This window comes from Tachypleus tridentatus, chromosome 6 (assembly GCF_004210375.1).
Source record: "Tachypleus tridentatus isolate NWPU-2018 chromosome 6, ASM421037v1, whole genome shotgun sequence".
Classification (NCBI taxonomy): domain Eukaryota; kingdom Metazoa; phylum Arthropoda; class Merostomata; order Xiphosura; family Limulidae; genus Tachypleus; species Tachypleus tridentatus.
Window position 1 is genome coordinate 160,961,337 of NC_134830.1, and position 20,213 is coordinate 160,981,549.

Here is a 20,213-nt window from a genome sequence, read left to right on the forward strand (position 1 = left end):
CACAATCGAACATAAAAACAGGAACTCTGACACGGTGGTCATAGCGTAGATAGCTCATTGCGTGGCTTCATTTTTAACAATAAACACTACCAACAACAACACCGGTGTAGCCCTGTGAAATTAAAAGAAAACACAACAAAAAACATCCTTTCTTTAAATTTAATTAGGTTTACTATCAAGTTCACGGTCACTGCTATTTATTTCAATCAAAGAAATGATTGGTTTACAAAATGAATAACACTTGAGTTTCAACTAAGAACGGGTTTCGACTGTTTTCTCAAACGACGTGTCCGATACCTGAAAACCAAGGGTTGTCGTTGGAATTTCGTGCAAAGCTACATGGGAGTTATGTCCGAAATAATCTGGAATGTGAACGTAAAACGTTTTATCTCAGATGTTTTTTCGAAAGATAGGAAAATAGGTGTAAAAAGGTCGCTAAACTTAGGTTTACAGTTAATCCTTTCTATCGAAAAACCAATGCGATTAGAATATAAATAAATTCAAGATAGCCATATGCGCTTGCGCACATTGTCAATGCGAATAGATGTCAGTACACTGGACAATGCCACCAACAAACCACTAAGAAGGAATAGTCTGTCATTACCAATGGACTGATTCAATCAAAATATATAATACAAGCAAAATTGTTAATTTTCAATGTTACGTTTTAAAAAAAGAGGCGTAATGTTAGACCAGTGTTATCAAGTAGAATATATAGGTATAAACACTTTGTTTTATATTTGACACTAACTTTATATTTAGCATTTATTTTAGGCTTGACATAAAGTTATAACCATCTCTAGAGTTAATGTCTGTTTTACGATTAACATTATTTTATATTTGATAATGTTACATTTAGTCTTAGCAATGAACACTTTTAGGCTTAACACAGAACTGAAAATCACCAACGTCTTCAGGGTTAATACCAGTCTTACAGTTAATATTACTTCATATTAACTATATATTTAACACCAGTTTTAGGCTCGAAATCGAGTTGAAACTTAATATCAGTTTCTAAAATAGCACGTTCCAAAGGTTAGAAATCGATTTCAAAATCAACATAATGTAATAAAACATACCCTACGTTAAGGGGAATATCGTATTCATATATTCATAAAGAGTGACATTCTTGAACATCGACTTAATGAAAACATTGGGTGCATGTTTCTTACTGGTTTTGTTTTCAATCGGCTATTTACATACCAACCCCTGAGTTGGCAGGAGCTACGACAGCAGGAATACAAACAGTGTCGAGCCTGGAGCGCAAAACAGTTATTGGTAATTGTTTCACATCTCACGTGCTGCACATTTCGTTTACCACTAGTATCGTAAAATTAGTCGAGAGACACGATATCTCAACAGCCAGTTAGTCCAAATATAGTGTTTCTAAATTAGCTACAATATTCATTTCATTAAATAATGTTTTATACTTGCGCGTAACTTAAAACAGTTCTGCACCCCCCAAAAAATATGTTTCTTAGAGTAACAAGTACCCCTTTAACCTTTCCCTCTACATCGGTATCTAGGTTCACTTTGAACCTTGTGTTAAATTAATGGCTAAGGTCACTACTAGACTTTCGACCTTAATAGCCGATGTATTAAAATTCTTGATATTTCAAACTGTCTCGAGATCAAGTCATTGCACTGATTGAAGTTAGCCATCAAAGAATATATATGAAACATTTTAAAGCGAGATAGACATTGCTATGGATACATCTTTACTAATAGCAACAGCACGTGACAATAATTAGGGTTAGCAAAGACTCATTTTATATGTATCAATATGTAGAAAACAGTCTTATTGGGGAATTATCCCCTGCAGGATTTCTCAGAGTCATCATATTCTTTCTGTTACCTCAAGGAAAACAATAATCTAATTACATCCACCATGACAGAGGGGAAAGAGACCGAAATACTCTGCGGGTGACAGATAACACTTACATTACTTCTTACGGACCTTCAGCTCTCTTGACTTTTTCCGAAGTCTTTATGTCGGGTTCACCCTTTCACGCCTCCGAGTAAACAATAATTTTTGAAGAAGACAACGGCTTTGTTACACCAGTTGTACAGTCAATCAAAATAAAAAGGGTTCGGAACACGGCGCATGCGAAACACGATAATATAAGGCCTACAGAACACAGTTTCTCCGTGCGCGCACTGCTGTAGAGTGGAGTCCTGGGTCGGCGAAAGGGGGCGTTCGCGAATACGGCGGTGCCCTTCCCAGCGGTTCTACTGTGGTTCGCTACGGTCACGTGCTCCGTTTGGCGTGACATCATCAAAAGCACGTGCCTACCGCTGAAATAGACAAACACGTGTATTATATGTATACACACAAATATACGTTTTTTTGTTTTCGAGTTTGCTTGGAGATCGATACCGTACGTATTTCAACGGTCAAGTAGCTACAAGTTCTCACAAGAGAAACTGACAGCAGTAAATGCGTAACATTTAAAATAACTAACATTTATCAACACAGCTTATAACCAGCGTAGGCAGCTACAGCACTGAGTAGTTCATAGAGATAACGAACTGACAGAAGAAACGACAGAGGGACAGACACATACATGAAGTGTCAAGATAAACATATATGTGAATACGTGAGTACAAAGTCGGTTATATAAATATTTATTAGAAATTTAGGGCTTTGTCTTAAATTTTTTTTTGGAAGAATAAAATAATAAAACCAACTAGCACGACAGTAGAATAGGTTTGATATCTAACAAGCCCCAAGGGAGCTTGAGAGACAATCTGAAGAAAGAGGGGGCTCAGAAACTCTCGTTTCTTTTAGAAATATAAAACAAACAAAATTAGTTTATGTGGAGATGTGTGTCTACTACTGTGCAGAAGGTACCTACAAGAGTTGTTTTTAAGGGGCCGATTTTATTTATTTGTTTGTTGTTAAGCGTAAGGCTGCACGACGGGTTATCACTACTGCGTCCACCACGGGTATCAAAACCCGGATTTTACCGTTACAACTCTTTAAACTTTCCGCTGAATCACTGGGGGCAGCATGTTGACACTAATAAGCCTCGCAGATTAATAACCCTAAATGGCAGTGGGGAGGATACAGGATCTTGGAAAGGGGGATTAACCCCCCTTGGACCACAATATAAGATTAATGACGTACAATTTGTAAGGTTTCTTGTAACAATTAAGTTTAATGACACACACAATTCCAGCAGTAGTTTTACATACAATTCGTTATTCGTGCGCTAATTAATAAAATAGTGTTAATAATGATAACAGATATATATCACTCAGCCTCTGAAGTTCGAAGATAAGCAATATATATTTTATATCGTTAATAAAAACTCTATACTTTTTTGTTGTTCTGGGAAAAGCTGGGTACTGACTTCACTAACAACCTTTGACTGAGAGCTACATCAGATTTTTAAATGGATTTTTCTAAACTATTTGCGCGCCAAACTGCAAGCGTTCGGGGGAAGCGTTCGTGACGTTCTTCGTTGCATCGGCTATTAAACAAAAGTAAATAAAAATACTGTAAATAGTGTAATTATCCCTATTAATTACTTTTAGGGTTTCTATTGTATCGCACGTGTCTGGTCAGTTCTTTATACTGCATGCGTCTAGCGACGGACAAAAACATGCAAGTTTTAATACTATATGCGGTATGTGGACCCCTACCGGTAGTGAATGGTATTAAAATAAGTTGGAGGGCTTACAACGATCAAAATAAGTACAGACAGCACAGTTTGCTCATTGAGCTTAACAACAAAGAAACAGCACAGGTAAACCAACCAGAGCGACGTATTTCACTGGTTGAAATCCCGTAATTTTATACGTTGACTGGGTTCTTCACATCCTGGAATTTTCCAGGATTGTAACAGCCCTTTCTGCATAGGACAAGGGTAGGTGGGTGTCGCTGATGTCCTCTGAATGTTTTTTCTTTTTTTCACAATGGCAATACTTAAAACTTACGTGAAAATTTCAAACCAATTTGGTTTCATCAAAAGCTAATAGGAAACCGCCGGTATCGAACTTTAATTGCCTACACTCTGAACACTGAACTACTCCTCTGTGATGTAGTAAGCGTTACAAACCGAATGGATCCGGTTCAAACGTTAATAAAGTAAGAACATAATTTTAATATCAAAGCTATCTGTGCAGACAGTTAAAGTTTTACGAATCTTCTGTGTTCGCATTATTTTTAAATCATCTGAGTTAGATAAGGACTGTAGATCGAATACGTATCTCCTGATTAAAACAAAATAGAAACTGAATAATCAACTATTTAGATTTTCAATCAGGACCTCTGGATCACTACCTCTAGTTGTTACACATAAGGAGCTGAAGAGCAATAGAGTCCGGGCGGTTCTCTGTATAATTCTATACATTGCGTACATATACCAGCTACGTAGGTTTCTTTAGTACTCGCTCCCTTATTTGTGGTTTAATGTGCAACATACTGTGAAAAACTGTGGAAAAAATATGCTTCGTAGAAGGGGACAAACCCGAACTACCTCTTTTATTGCCACTATCATAATAGTTGATAGATATAGAAGAGGATATACATGATAGTTGATAGATAGAGAAGAGGATATACATGATAGTTGATAGATAGAGAAGAGGATAAACATGATAGTTGATAGATAGAGAAGAGGATATACATGATAGTTGATATATAAAGAGGATATACATGATAGTTGATAGATAGCGAAGAGGATATAGATGATAGTTGATAGATAGAGAAGAGGATATAGATGATAGTTGATAGATAGAGAAGAGGATATACATGATAGTTGATAGATAGAGAAGAGGGTATACATGATAGTTGATAGATAGAAAAGTGGTGAGGAGCTCTCTGTCCTTTTATTTTCTTGATAAGTGTGAAATGTACATCATATTTTGTATTCTTGATAAGTGTGAAATGTACATCATATTTTGTATTCTTGATAAGTGTGAAATGTACATCATATTTTGTATTCTTGATAAGTGTGAAATGTACATCATATTTTGTATTCTTGATAAGTGTGAAATGTACATCATATTTTGTATTCTTGATAAGTGTGAAATGTATATCACATTTTGTATTTTTGATAAGTGTGAAATGTACATCATATTTTGTATTCTTGATAAGTGTGAAATGTACATCATATTTTGTATTCTTGATAAGTGTGAAATGTACATCATATTTTGTATTCTTGATAAGTGTGAAATGTACATCATATTTTGTATTCTTGATAAGTGTGAAATGTACATCATATTTTGTATTCTTGATAAGTGTGAAATGTACATCATATTTTGTATTCTTGATAAGTGTGAAATGTATATCATATTTTGTATTTTTGATAAGTGTGAAATGTACATCATATTTTGTATTCTTGATAAGTGTGAAATGTACATCATATTTTGTATTCTTGATAAGTGTGAAATGTACATCATATTTTGTATTCTTGATAAGTGTGAAACGTATATCATATTTTGTATTTTTGATAAGTGTGAAATGTGCATCATATTTTGTATTCTTGATAAGTGTGAAATGTACATCATATTTTGTATTCTTGATAAGTGTGAAATGTATATCACATTTTGTATTTTTGATAAGTGTGAAATGTACATCATATTTTGTATTCTTGATAAGTGTGAAATGTACATCATATTTTGTATTCTTGATAAGTGTGAAATGTACATCATATTTTGTATTCTTGATAAGTGTGAAATGTACATCATATTTTGTATTCTTGATAAGTGTGAAATGTATATCATATTTTGTATTTTTGATAAGTGTGAAATGTACATCATATTTTGTATTCTTGATAAGTGTGAAATGTACATCATATTTTGTATTCTTGATAAGTGTGAAATGTACATCATATTTTGTATTCTTGATAAGTGTGAAACGTATATCATATTTTGTATTTTTGATAAGTGTGAAATGTACATCATATTTTGTATTCTTGATAAGTGTGAAATGTACATCATATTTTGTATTCTTGATAAGTGTGAAATGTATATCATATTTTGTATTTTTGATAAGTGTGAAATGTACATCATATTTTGTATTCTTGATAAGTGTGAAATGTATATCATATTTTGTATTTTTGATAAGTGTGAAATGTACATCATATTTTGTATTCTTGATAAGTGTGAAATGTACATCATATTTTGTATTCTTGATAAGTGTGAAATGTATATCATATTTTGTATTTTTGATAAGTGTGAAATGTACATCATATTTTGTATTCTTGATAAGTGTGAAATGTACATCATATTTTGTATTCTTGATAAGTGTGAAATGTACATCATATTTTGTATTATCACTGTAAATACGGAAGAAGAATTGTGCTTACTATCCGCGCTTGGACAATAAGAAAACAAGAGGTTACCTTTTGTGGTGCTACTGTTAAGACAACTGATTGATATAAATAGAGGCTAATATCTTTGGAAAGAGGAATAGTATATGAAACGAACATAGAAGATGAAACATTGTTAGAAATTATAAACATTCTAACTCTAGATTCTTGAAATTGTGGAACACTTAATAACTGTTTGTTTTTGAATTTCGCGCACGAAGAGTATCCGCGCAAGTCATCGCTACTTTAGCAGTGCAAGACTAAAGGTAAAGCAGCTAATCCTCATCACCCACCGTCAACTCTTGGGCTACTATTTTACTAACGAATAGTGGGATTGACCTTCACATTATAACACCATCACGGCTGAAAGAGCAAGCATGTTTAGTGTGATGGGAATTCGATGCCATGATCCTCAGATTGCGAGTAGAGCGCTACCTAACCACCAGACCAGATTTAATAATTAAAGACACCAGTAGGGTTTTTCTTCAAGACCACGGAACACAGTTAACGATTACAGAGACATCCTTAGGTTTATTTTACAAATTTATGGAACGTAAGTAACAATCAAAGATACCCCATATTTATTCTTCTAGACCACAAAACATAATTGAAAATTACAAACATATAAAGACTTATTCTTCAAACTTGTGGTAAATAAGGTTCTTAGTTTTCATAGACTTTGCCAGGCTTTGAAATAGGTTTTTATTATATTTCACCAATGTTTATGACAAAATAATTGTGTCTATTAAACGTGAAAGAAATTCATTTCCAACAGTTGTATAACGTAGTTCTCGCACAAAAAGACAATATATCATTGACTTCATGAAATTATTTCACACCATTACATGGGTTATTTTCAATATAAATTTATAACTGATTTATTTCTTAAATGCCAATATATTTACAGTTGTCTTACTTCTACAGTGTTTATATTCATATAATACTATTATCTGATTTTTATAATATTAATGTATATATACTCTTCAAAAAAAGAAACGCAAAAGGGATATTTTTGTTATTTTAAAGAGAAATATATGTAATAACGTTACAAGCTCAGAGTATGTGATGTTACACGTGTTAAGGCACTGATTGTCAGACCAAAATGACAATAAAACTTGTGCACTTTGAAAACGGAGGAAAACATCGGATTTTTCGCCAAAACGCATGCGTGTCCAATACATTTGCTTGAGAGATCTGCATGTTCTGCAAGTGCAACATGTGCAAAATCCCTATAAAAGTGAGGGTTCTCGGTTTCTATAGCTCAGTGTTAAGCCACCGACACGCAATACAGTTACGCCAAGACTGACTGAAGCACAACGCAACAACGCTATTGGTCGCTTGGAAGCAGGCAAATCTCGATCAAATGTTGCCAGAGCTGTGAATGTCCACCCAAGCACCATCACAAGGCTATGGAATCGTCACCAACAACATGGATCAACTTGTGACCGTCCACGATCTGGCAGACCTCGTGTGACCACGCCCGCACAAGATCGCTGCATCTGGTTACGTCACCTTCGGGATAGGACCACCACTGCGACGTCTACTGTCTCAACCATACCAGGGCTGCGTAGGATTTCCGATCAGACCGTACGCAACCGTCGACGAGATTCTTAGGCCCCAGGTGCAACCCATCATGGTGAACGTCAACGACGTTTTTCAACATGACAACGCCCGTCCTCACACAGCCCGACTCACCAATGTCTTCTTGAGACACCACAACATCAACGTTCTTCCATGGCCCTCCAGATCACCAGATTTAAACCCCATCGAACATCTTTGGGACGAGTTGGACCGACGTCTGCGACGGTGACAACCTCAACCGCAGACTCTACCTAAGCTTGGAGCAGCTTTGCAGGCTGAGTGGACAGCCATTCCACAGGATGTGATTCGTCATCTCGTCGCTTCCATGGGCAGAAGATGCCAAGCAGTTATTGATGCTCACGGGGGGTATCCTCTTTATTGACGTTGAGTGACGTTAAACTTCACCTAGTGAGCGTGGACTTCGCCTTTGCAGACTTTGGATGTTAGCAGTGAATGTGCAAAGTTTCACACATGTCATACAGAACTACTCGGAATAAACTTGTTAACAATATGTCTCAAATTTTGCCGTTTGCGTTTCTTTTTTTGAAGAGTATATATAAACTTAGTTCTATAATACTTCTTAGCTATATAATACCATTTTATATGTATACATTTGTCTTAAGTCTACAACATTAAATATAATTTTAAAATATTAATTCAGCCAATGATTTGGTTAAAGATGCTGAAACTTTATTCATTTATTAGCACAACTACATTCTACTACCTTAAAACGAGATAGTTAATATTTTAAGGAAGCTTGCATGGAGAATGCGTCTCAGTGAGTTTGAATTCCAAACTTTTCCAGTCACTCATATTTTTCCTATTTTTTACACTTACACTTAGAAGAAAATGAAAGTTAGATGAGGACGTACAGAGATATAAGTGTTATTAAAAATCATAATAAAAAAAGATTAAGCTGGGATATTTTATTATTTTTATTCTCCTTGAAACATATCTAGATGGCGCCTTTCCTTGACGTCACCCCCAGCCTTTGTTGAGAATAAATCATAGATAACAGAGTACAAGGTGCTATATAAAGATTCTAAGAAATTAATCGAGATACAAAATGAACAAAGTTAAAATAATGGATAAATTAATTAAAGAGCAATTAAACGGACTCTAAATAAAGATAAACCTTCGACTGTATTAAAAAAAATTAAACAATATGTTGTTTTGATTTAACGGTGACGACAGCTTTGATAATTCGAATAAATTTTAAAGCTCTAAGTTTCTGGGTAAGAACTTGGTGCCAATGGTATCCGTGTTACGGTCTAACTATAGAGGGCAACTGCCCTTTACAATAGCCACACGGATTTAGCGACACACGTGAGTAGATACTTTAGAGACATCGGTAGAAAAAACAATTTAAAACAAGAAAGAGTTGTGCTTCTATAAATTGCTTCTAGCGTTGTGTAAACAACACATCGGCCAAATACCTGTTATCCACAGTCGGGCGATGCCTTTTTCGATAAGCCCATCTCAGAGGCGGTATAGTGAAGATCTAAAATGCAACAACCCTTGCGATACGCTGGCAAAGGGGATCGTATATTAAGTCGCGTCAGCGAACTTGCAATGCTTTTGTCTATGACGTCCTAAACCAAAGAAAGGGCTTTGCAAATGGCGTAGGCTTTAAAGACGAAACAAAAAAATTGCCAGTTAGCGAAAATCAAGGGACAGCGCAACAGGTTCTAGTCATTGGGAAGAAAAAAAAAAAAGTGCTAAGAGATTTATTAAATAATAGCAACCCGGCACTGTTCTCGAGATGATGACGTGTGATTTAAACTTTTGTTGTTGGCTTTTTATCTCTCAAGAAATAAAGCCTAGTTAGTTCGAGTTCTTCAGAAATGTCCGTATTTCTGTATGTTTTATTTTTTTGTGATGTACGGTAATACGTTCTGATTTTATTAGAATACGATATGCATCTAAGATCCGGTACAAGTTCACATACTATTAGTAGGATGTAATACCCCAAAGGCGAGGGGGACCAATATGGTATGAGGCAATCCTATTTCAGGCCTGTGTCTGCGTCTGGATGGAGGTTCGAGTATTTCGATCAGACTTTACTGCGTGGGAATTACATTGGGAATCAATGATTGGCAATTTTGATTTTTTTTTTTTTAAGTTAAACGTTTACACGACATCTATCGTCGTCAACTGTCTTAATTCACGTATATCGCACATCAAATTTGAATGTTCCCACTATTAGAACTTTGAATCAGGGTTACCTCATCTACTGGAATAAACGTATTACGTTTACTCACAGAAACTACGTCTAAGATCAAGACTTGAAGTGTGGATAAATTTTCAATATATATAATTAGTAGATTTAGATAAACTCGAAGATTGCCATAAACTGGGTAGAATTTTCCAGCTTGTTTAATGCCCTCTCACCGAGACTCGAGGTTTATTTAATATTTGTGTTGGGAGAAAAACAGAATCTCCACATTTTAAATCTGGATAACCATATATTATCTATAACGTAAACTTCTTTAACTTCACATGGAGAGATTAAATCAAAACCCCCATGTTTAAAACCTGGATAATAGCACGTCACACAAACTGTAAGTTTATTTGTCTTCACGTAGTGACACTAAATCAAAACATCCAGGCCTTAAATCTGGATAATAGCACGTCACACAAACTGTAGGTTTATTTGTCTTCACGTAGTGAGACTAAATCAAAACCTCCAGGCCTTAAACCTGAATAATAGCACGTCACACAAACTTTAAGTTTATTTGTCTTCACGCAGTGAGACTAAATCAAAACCTCCAGGCCTTAAACCTGGATAATAGCACGTCACACAAACTGTAGGTTTATTTGTCTTCACGTAGTGAGACTAAATCAAAACCTCCAGGCTTTAAACCTGGATAATAGCACGTCACACAAACTGTAGGTTTATTTGTCTTCACGCAGTGAGACTAAATCAAAACATCCAGGCTTTAAACCTGGATAATAGCACGTCACACAAACTGTAGGTTTATTTGTCTTCACGCAGTGAGACTAAATCAAAACCTCCAGACCTTAAACCTGGATAATAGCACGTCATCACACAAACTGTAGGTTTATTTGTCTTCACGCAGTGAGACTAAATCAAAACCTCCAGGCCTTAAACCTGGATAATAGCACGTCACACAAACTGTAAGTTTATTTGTCTTCACGCAGTGAGACTAAATCAAAACCTCCAGGCCTTAAACCTGGATAATAGCACGTCACACAAACTGTAAGTTTATCTGGCTTCATGCGACGAGATTAGATAAAAACTTCTAAACATTTAGATTGGATAAACGAATCCCACACATACATCAAGTTTACAAAATGAAAATAAATCAAAACCTCAGTACACACCAATTTTAGTTAAAAGTTTGTCACCCGGTCAACATATACTATTCCATCAGCTAATAGCACAAACACGTTCTTGATATGTTAACTCTTAGTACATAGTTTAGTATTGAATTCACGATACGTCACGTTAGAGTGTTGATAGTTGCTAAGTTATGAAATTTTATTTCTTAAATATAACCCAGTCATTTTTATTTTTAAATAAATTTAACATGCTGAACAATATTGTGACAACAGTGTAGCATTCCTGCAATCGCAGAGCGGGTTATTAAAATCAAACAAAGGACCGCAGCGACCTCTAGAAATGCCATTCCAGTTTCTCAATCAAAGCGATAGGATTTATATACGGGTAGTCAATAAACAACGTTGTTATCTGATCGTATTTTAAGCTCTTTAAAGGTTGCGGGTTATAAACCACATTTGAAAAAGTTAAGATTTATGAGGAAGGAGAAACATCATATTTTCTCGGCCGGTTTCTTTTACAAATTTCTTAATCAACATGTTGTACTAACGGAGATGATGACTGGCTGGTGATCCAGTTTTATGAAATCCTTATTCTAATTCTAATTTTTTGTAATACAAATATAATTTATTTAGGTTACGCTTCACTAACTTAATCAACCAGACCAAGGTGTAATAGTTGTTGTCCAAGCAACCGCAAATATAAACAGTATCTCAACCACTGTATTCCGACCGGTTACAAGAGCTTTGGCAATGAGCGAAAGGCCTCGTCAGCAAACATGCAATGTTAGGAACAACTGGAATAGTACTTTCTAGATCACATGATTTTTGGGAAGGACGACGTTGGCATCCGCCATTTTGGAAGTCAAGCCGTCCAATGTTTTCTGACTATAGTAGCGGTAAAGCTTGGCGAGTACGCTCTGAATCTTAAGAACTATGCCAAAACGACTTGTACAGATGATTGTGTTGTCTTCGGTCAATATATTGTTTGTGTCAATGACTTACTTGAATGATCACGATGAAACAAACAATAGGTTTAACTAATAATTTTATAATGCGCGCGCGTGTGTGTTTCTTATACCAAAGATGAGTCCACCGAGAGGAGTCGAACCTCTGATTTTAGCGTTGTAAATCCGAAGATTTATCACTGTACCAGCGGGGGACCTTTTACAATGCACTAACAGCTAAATATTCGAAGCATGTTCAGCAGCATCACGGATAAAATCCTGGGTCAATCGATCACCAGCCCGATACCTCAACTACTTAGCCATGTCTGATACATCACGACTAATCAAATAAAAACACTTTTGTAAGATTAAGTCGTTTGTTTTTGTAATTAAGTTTAAATGTTAACAAACACAAAGTGTGAGTTTCGCAATTTATAATTTTGGAAATTTTATTTTCTCAAACGATTAAACAAAAATGGTTTCAAACACTAGTCACTTTGGTTCAAATACTATAATATCGTTTTTAATTTGTTATTGAAAGCTTGCCAGCAAAAATTACTAGAAAACGCTTACAAGTTTCTAGCGAGGGATAGAGAAAGATATTATGTCGAATGTAAAGGTAGGCAAAGATGGCGGGTGGTTAGAGCGCTTGAAGAGCAGTTTGGGGGTCAAGCGTTCGAATTACCGTCCCACAAAATCATGCGAACTCTTTCAACCGCGTAGGTGTTATATGTGACGGTCAATCCTATTATACGTTGTTTTTGAAAGAGTAGCGCAAAGATTTGAGTAGACGATTAGCTGCCTTCCCTCTTGTCTTTCATTGCTAAATTAGGGTTAGCTAGCACAGACAGTTCTTGTGTAGTTTTGCGCGAAATTCAAAGAAACAAAACCAAAGGTTGATTGAAAAAAAGATGAATGATCTGCCTATTTCCTTGGGGATATGGATACATCAAAAGAGCTTTCATTGTACACTATTTGTTAAAAGACAAAACACATATGAAGGTTAAACTCATAAGAAAACCCAGAGATTCAAAAATTCAACTTACATAATTACTAGTAATTTCTGTATCCATGTAAATTCCGTTAAATGTTCACCCTGTTTTGAACAGGCACCAAAAAAGAAACTTAATAGCTAACCCTAATTTGTATAAATTAATGGACTACTTATATATAAATAAATAAAACTTCATTTAAACCGCCCCATAAAGCTGCTATAAACACTTGGATCTCACCATTAAAATACCTTCATAAAATCTGTGGCTCAACAGGTGGCTAACAGCAACAACGTTAAGCACTATTAAACAAGCCTGGTGTGTAATTGTTATTAGAGGGCAGAGCGTGGTGATAACAGCCAGTTAATGTCTAATGTCTTTAGAATCTAAAATTAATTATTACAGGATGTGTCTTACCGTTATTATAAACGTAGTTACCGAGGATTAAAACCGGAAATTTAACCTCAAAGCACCTCGTGTGCGTGTGGGATAAGCGGCCAGGTCAAAGACTCCCGAGAATCCAAGTATAGGAGTTCACAATTTTGAACTACTGACCAGAGGGAAGAAGGCCGAAGGCAGCAACATTCTTCTTCTCAAGGACTTTGTCCGATTGTGGTTGAGCTGTATAACATGATTGGCTATAACTCTTACAAAGCGTTCACGTCTAAAATGGTGAAGCAAGTTCAATGAGGTCACGTCCTAGACTACTACAGACATTTTGATCTGTTGCCCAACACAACCGACTAAAAAATCAGGAGACCTGTAAAAAACAACGTTTTTACGTTAATTCTGACAGTTTCCATTTACTATTAACCCAGTAAAATTAGTAACATAACCCCAATTTAGCTGGACAAGGCATTGAAAACAATGTTTAAAGAAAGAAAGCAAAAATCAGAAAGTAAATACGTTTTCAAGGGCTTAAAATAAGAGCCATCTCTTTGTAGTTCTCTAAATACCAATTCTAAGAACCTCAATGTAAAGGCGAGCACTATCTAACAGTATGTGTCACCCACACTACATTCTCAACTGGTAAGGACGTTTACTTAGTACTACAGACAATCCAAATGGCTAGACTTCAACTGATAAAGGAGAAACAAACACTCGACACAAATTCGTGGCAGGAATTTAAGTTCGAAAATCTCTCAGGTCTTAGAATTAAGTAATGTGGTCCGAAAGACAACCCAAGGTGGTCAAAAACTGTTGTGTCTCTCCTCTCCACAAGACTAAAGACTAAGCGCCAAGTGAATTTGTGTGGGGCCTCTGAGCTTAGACAGGATATAAGAATTTTGAGTGAAATTCTGATGGACGAGCGACGTTAGGGAAGATGACGGCGGGAAAGAGACGGTCACAGACAGCTGCAGACAGAGTGAACGAGAATTTGTTTTGGGAGAATATGTAAAACATGTTTAATTGAAGTTCAGGATAATTTATAGAATTTTGATAATGAAGTATAACTCATTAATTATAGTAGTTGGTCTTATGGTCCTATTGGATTAAGTGGATTAACTGTCCCTTTCCAGGGGTTATGAGATAAAATATTCTATGCTCTGTCAACTTTTGCCTTACATGGTCAGGTGGGGCACTCAACTCGTAATCCGAGGATCGCAGGTTCGAATCTCCGTACACCAAACATGCTTGCCATTTCAGCCGTAGGAGCGTTATAAAATACGGTCAGTCCTTCAAGAGTTGGCTGTGGGTGGTGATGACTAGCTACCTTCCATTTAGTCTTACACTGCTAAAGTAGGGACGGTTAGTGCAGATAGCCCTCGTGTAGCTTTGCGCGAAATTCAGAACAAACCAAAACTGTCAATTTTTTTGTGTAGGGAGAAACCAGAGTGTCCAGAGAAAAGCCTGCTTTCACGGGTCGGGCGCCGAATAATTAAACTGCCCTATGTCCGAAATGCGAGGCTAGGAAGGAAGAAAAAGATTGGTTTACACGGAAGTTATACACTGTTGGTGCAGCTGAATGGAGAGGTTCATGTTTGCCATGGATAGGGCGTGGCGGCTGGAGCTGGAAAGTTACCTGTTTGGCTGTTTCTGGTTTGATCTTTGTTGTAACATTTTTGAGCTAGTGCAATTCCTGATGACACTTATATCAGTCGAGTTATCGACGTAGAATTGTGGGGAGGCGGAATGCTGTTGGACATTTTTTTTGTATTTTGAGTTTGGCATTTTACATGCAATGGGACACTCGTATTGGTAAAGAGGTCTGATGTAGATTTTTATGATGGAGTGACTACTACATCATTTTGAAAAACCTATAATTCGAGGAAGGAATACCAACTTTAAATTATAATGTTATAGTCCACGAAAGGTGTGAAGTTAATGTTATACATAAAAATATGACGGTTGGTTTGAAGGTGACTGGGGTGTTATACACCGTGAGTTTCTCATTCTGTTTACTTATTTTTCCGTGAAGTGCTATTGTTTCTCATTCTGTTTACTTATTGTCCCGTGAAGTGCTATTGTTTCTCATTCTGTTTACTTATTTTCCCGTGAAGTGCTATTGTTTCTCATTCTGTTTACTTATTTTCCCATGAAGTGCTATTGTTTCTCATTCTGTTTACTTATTTTCCCGTGAAGTGCTATTGTTTCTCATTCTGTTTACTTATTGTCCCGTGAAGTGCTATTGTTTCTCATTCTGTTTACTTATTTTCCCGTGAAGTGCTATTGTTTCTCATTCTGTTTACTTATTTTCCCGTGAAGTGCTATTGTTTCTCATTCTGTTTACTTATTGTCCCGTGAAGTGCTATTGTTTCTCATTCTGTTTACTTATTTTCCCGTGAAGTGCTATTGTTTCTCATTCTGTTTACTTATTGTCCAGTGAAGTGCTATTGTTTCTCATTCTGTTTACTTATTTTCCCGTGAAGTGCTATTGTTTCTCATTCTGTTTACTTATTGTCCCGTGAAGTGCTATTGTTTCTCATTCTGTTTACTTATTTTCCCGTGAAGTGCTATTGTTTCTCATTCTGTTTACTTATTTTCCCGTGAAGTGCTATTGTTTCTCATTCTGTTTACTTATTGTCCCGTAAAGTGCTATTGTTTCTCATTCTGTTTACTTATTTTCCCGTGAAGTGCTATTGTTTCTCATTCTGTTTACTTATTTTTCCGTGAAGTGCTATTGTTTCTCATTCTGTTTACTTATTTTTCCGTGAAGTGCTATTGTTTCTCATTCTGTTTACTTATTTTCCCGTGAAGTGCTATTGTTTCTCATTCTGTTTACTTATTTTCCCATGAAGTGCTATTGTTTCTCATTCTGTTTACTTATTTTCCCGTGAAGTGCTATTGTTTCTCATTCTGTTTACTTATTGTCCCGTGAAGTGCTATTGTTTCTCATTCTGTTTACTTATTTTCCCGTGAAGTGCTATTGTTTCTCATTCTGTTTACTTATTTTCCCGTGAAGTGCTATTGTTTCTCATTCTGTTTACTTATTGTCCCGTGAAGTGCTATTGTTTCTCATTCTGTTTACTTATTTTCCCGTGAAGTGCTATTGTTTCTCATTCTGTTTACTTATTGTCCAGTGAAGTGCTATTGTTTCTCATTCTGTTTACTTATTTTCCCGTGAAGTGCTATTGTTTCTCATTCTGTTTACTTATTGTCCCGTGAAGTGCTATTGTTTCTCATTCTGTTTACTTATTTTCCCGTGAAGTGCTATTGTTTCTCATTCTGTTTACTTATTTTCCCGTGAAGTGCTATTGTTTCTCATTCTGTTTACTTATTGTCCCGTAAAGTGCTATTGTTTCTCATTCTGTTTACTTATTTTCCCGTGAAGTGCTATTGTTTCTTATTCTGTTTACTTATTTTCCCGTGAAGTGCTATTGTTTCTCATTCTGTTTACTTATTTTCCCGTGAAGTGCTATTGTTTCTCATTCTGTTTACTTATTTTCCCGTGAAGTGCTATTGTTTCTCATTCTGTTTACTTATTTTCCCGTGAAGTGCTATTGTTTCTCATTCTGTTTATTTATTTTCCCGTGAAGTGCTATTGTTTCTCATTCTGTTTACTTATTTTCCCGTGAAGTGCTATTGTTTGTGATTTAATTGGGTTGAGAAGAATTCCCCATTTATCACATTTATACCTAACTGATTTAATGTGTCTTGGACTCTGGCCTCTACGACGACCGGGTCACGTGAGTGCTCCACATTGCGGTGTGGTTGGCACATTGAAAGATGAGAAAATATAATAAACACAGAAGCAATATATCATTTACAAAGAGGATGTAGAGTTGGTAGAAAAGAAGTCAAGGATTTGTTTATACCACCAGTCGCCTGAACAGCAGTCATTATGGTGTCAATTAGATTACGTAAGCGAATTCTACTTGCTGTCAATGTATTTAAATAACGACACATCAGAATTAGATTATTAACCTCGAATTATTTATTTATTTTTAACACAGAATTGTTTAGCTTTAATATAATTTATCAAATTTAGTTTAATTAACATTAATCACTGTGCAGAAAACCTAACAAACAAAAGAGAGGTAGGTAGGTACTCATGGCATGTTAATCCTAAAAGGATCTAGTTGACAGGAGTAAATCCTTTCAGACATACATACAGATATATTTAACAACTATTTCCAAGTGTCATTAAACCTAATGAGTGACCGAAACTACTGATTCCTACTTTCTTTAAATGTATATTTAAATGCCACTTGCTCAAAAAGTCATATTTACGTTTTATTCAAATAATGTAAACATACCACAATAGATGGCAGCACTATTGGATGCATTCAAATATTAATTTGTATCAAAATGTAACATATTTTTGAGAGACGAATATGTTCAGCTTTCCAATAATCCCACGAAGACTGCTTACGGTATTGATGTTTTAACACGTTTTTTAACTTATGCTACCTTTATGGTAGTGACTTATTTCCAGTCTTTGACCTACTCAATGTTTTGCCATTTCAGACAGAATTTCGACGATCTGGTGTCACTGGATAGTTTCATTTACATTAGAGATCAGCAGGCTAAATGATGCAACTGTTACTTGCTTCACTTGCAAGAGACCTGCAGTAGACCAATACCACTTGTAACACTCATTCCGCCAGCGTCAGACTCAAGTACGAATATCTTCGAAAGACGCCCTAGTGGCAATTTCCGGATCTTAAACAGCGACAGTGCACTAAACCACTTCACCGCAGCGCAACTACCTATATAAAACGCGTTAGAAAGAAAGACCACTCCACGACCAATCAGGGTACTATGTGGTCCAAGCTGTGCTATCGCAGTTTAGAGCCAGGGACGAGTAACATGTTAAACTTACCCACACGGTAAAACAACTTGTTGTAAAGTGTCCATTTTAATATCAACCCGTGGTTTCATGTTACCTTCTTTCTATGCTGTTTCTTTGAAGCATTAGTGTATTCAAATAATACATCAAAGCCTGCTATGTAATGTTAATTTCCTCTCTAGGAGAGATAAGGGGAGTAGGGAAAGAGAAAATATTTTCTAAACTGCTCGTCGTATGAAATATTTACCAAATATGGTGGATCCAAATGTACATTACAAGTGCGAGACGAGAACTTCTGAATATATAGAAGACCAATGCAAAAGAGGCCTACATGAAAAACAGAAACAAACAGTGCTTCTGATCAGAACAAACAGTCCGAGAGCATGTCAGAAAAATCACGTTATTTCAATGTTTCATTACAGCATTCTTGCTTCATAAATGGACTCCGTCAACATATTTTCACAATATAACCTCACACTTCAGTTTCTTCAGTCCAATTAATACCCTGGTGAAGGCCATTCTAGGATGATGGAGACCAAACGAACTAAAATTAATAGCGCAAATGACTCTTGCTTAGTTTTGCACGAAACTTAAAACAAACAAATAAACGAAGGTGTCAAATAAAGAAAAAATACCCTAATCTGTTTGCGTCATAAAACACCAGTTTCAAGAGATCAGTTTTATAGCATTTTTTTCATAAACTACCTAATAAACTCGTCTCTCTACTTCACAAAGAACCACGCGATGCTCTGATGGTAAATCCGAGAATCATGGTTTACAAATCCATTACTGCAAAAATACGCACTGCGCTGTGCGGCCGTGAATGCGCCGAAGAGATGTTAGTCAAATGGTATTAATTGTTCAGATAAGAGTGTGTATGTGTGTTTTCTTATTGCAAAGCCACATCGGGCTATCTGCTGTATCCACGGAGAGGAATCGAACTTTTGGTTTTATTGTTGTAAATCCGTAGACTTACCGCTGTTCCAGCGGGGGAACCAGATAGGAGTAACAAACAGTTAACGGTGGGTAAATGTTGAATACCTGCTTTTCTTGGGTAATGTTGTCTAACTGCTTTTCCTTACGCCTATAAGTTCAGAATTAGGCCGGCTACGATGAGGCACTACTTTATGTAGCTTTGCGAGTTAATTCTATGAACAAAGTAGATTTTTACGCCATCTATATTTTTATTTCATAGGTCAAATTTATACGTTTTCTCTTGGTTTTCACTGTATAATACAGTTATTACTATATAAACGTTTTTTTTAAAACGGTTATGTCATAAGGTGTAAAATCGACAACATTGGCACATACTGTAATTCACATTACATCTTTAGTATCGTCATAAAAGTGAAGGAAATACACTTTTCTTTCTGTTTATCTACACGAAACAAAAATCTAACACGTGTACAACCATTACAAACACTTTGTAAATGAACTTTCTAAACAATCTAAAGTAAATAAATATATATATATATTCTTACATAATAAGTTTTAAACATTTCGGAAATTTCGCGTTTTTAAACTAAGTGCTCCCCGGTAACTGAGCGGTACGTGTGCGGACTTATAACGCTAAAAACCGGGTCTTGATACTAGTGGTGGGCACAGCGAAGATAGCCCAAGGAGTAGCTTTGCGCTTACCTATGGGCGAAGTAATAAATAGACTCGTTTGTTTGTTTCTAAATTTTGCGCAAAGCTACACGAGGGCTATCTGCTTTAGCCGTCCATAATTTAGCAGAGTAAGGCAGCTAGTCATCTCCACCCGCCGCTAACTCTTGGGCTACTTGTTTACCAATGAATAGTGGGATTGATTGATTGGTTATAACGTCCCCAAGGCTGAAAGGGTAAACAT

General features: G+C 36.0%; 1 protein-coding gene and 1 long non-coding RNA gene across 6 annotated transcripts in view; one reads left to right on the forward strand and one right to left on the reverse strand.

The window, feature by feature from the left end:
- Nucleotides 1-20,213, reverse strand: part of LOC143254308 (uncharacterized) — a 405,605-nt gene that overhangs the window by 170,619 nt on the left and 214,773 nt on the right. The window contains exon 1 of one of the 5 annotated variants that reach the window (XM_076509284.1): nucleotides 1,942-2,178. The exons of 3 other annotated variants lie outside the window; for them this stretch is intronic. The gene's annotated coding sequence lies outside the window, so the exon portion shown is untranslated. Of the gene's footprint in view, nucleotides 1-1,941; nucleotides 2,179-20,213 lie in introns of those variants that run through there. One more of the 5 variants, XM_076509278.1, reaches the window with a different exon arrangement.
- LOC143254310 (uncharacterized) overlaps nucleotides 19,091-20,213 on the forward strand; it is a 210,617-nt gene continuing 209,494 nt past the window's right edge. Inside the window, exon 1 of the long non-coding RNA XR_013030133.1 lies at nucleotides 19,091-19,386. This is a non-coding gene — a long non-coding RNA (uncharacterized LOC143254310). The remainder of the gene's footprint in view (nucleotides 19,387-20,213) is intronic.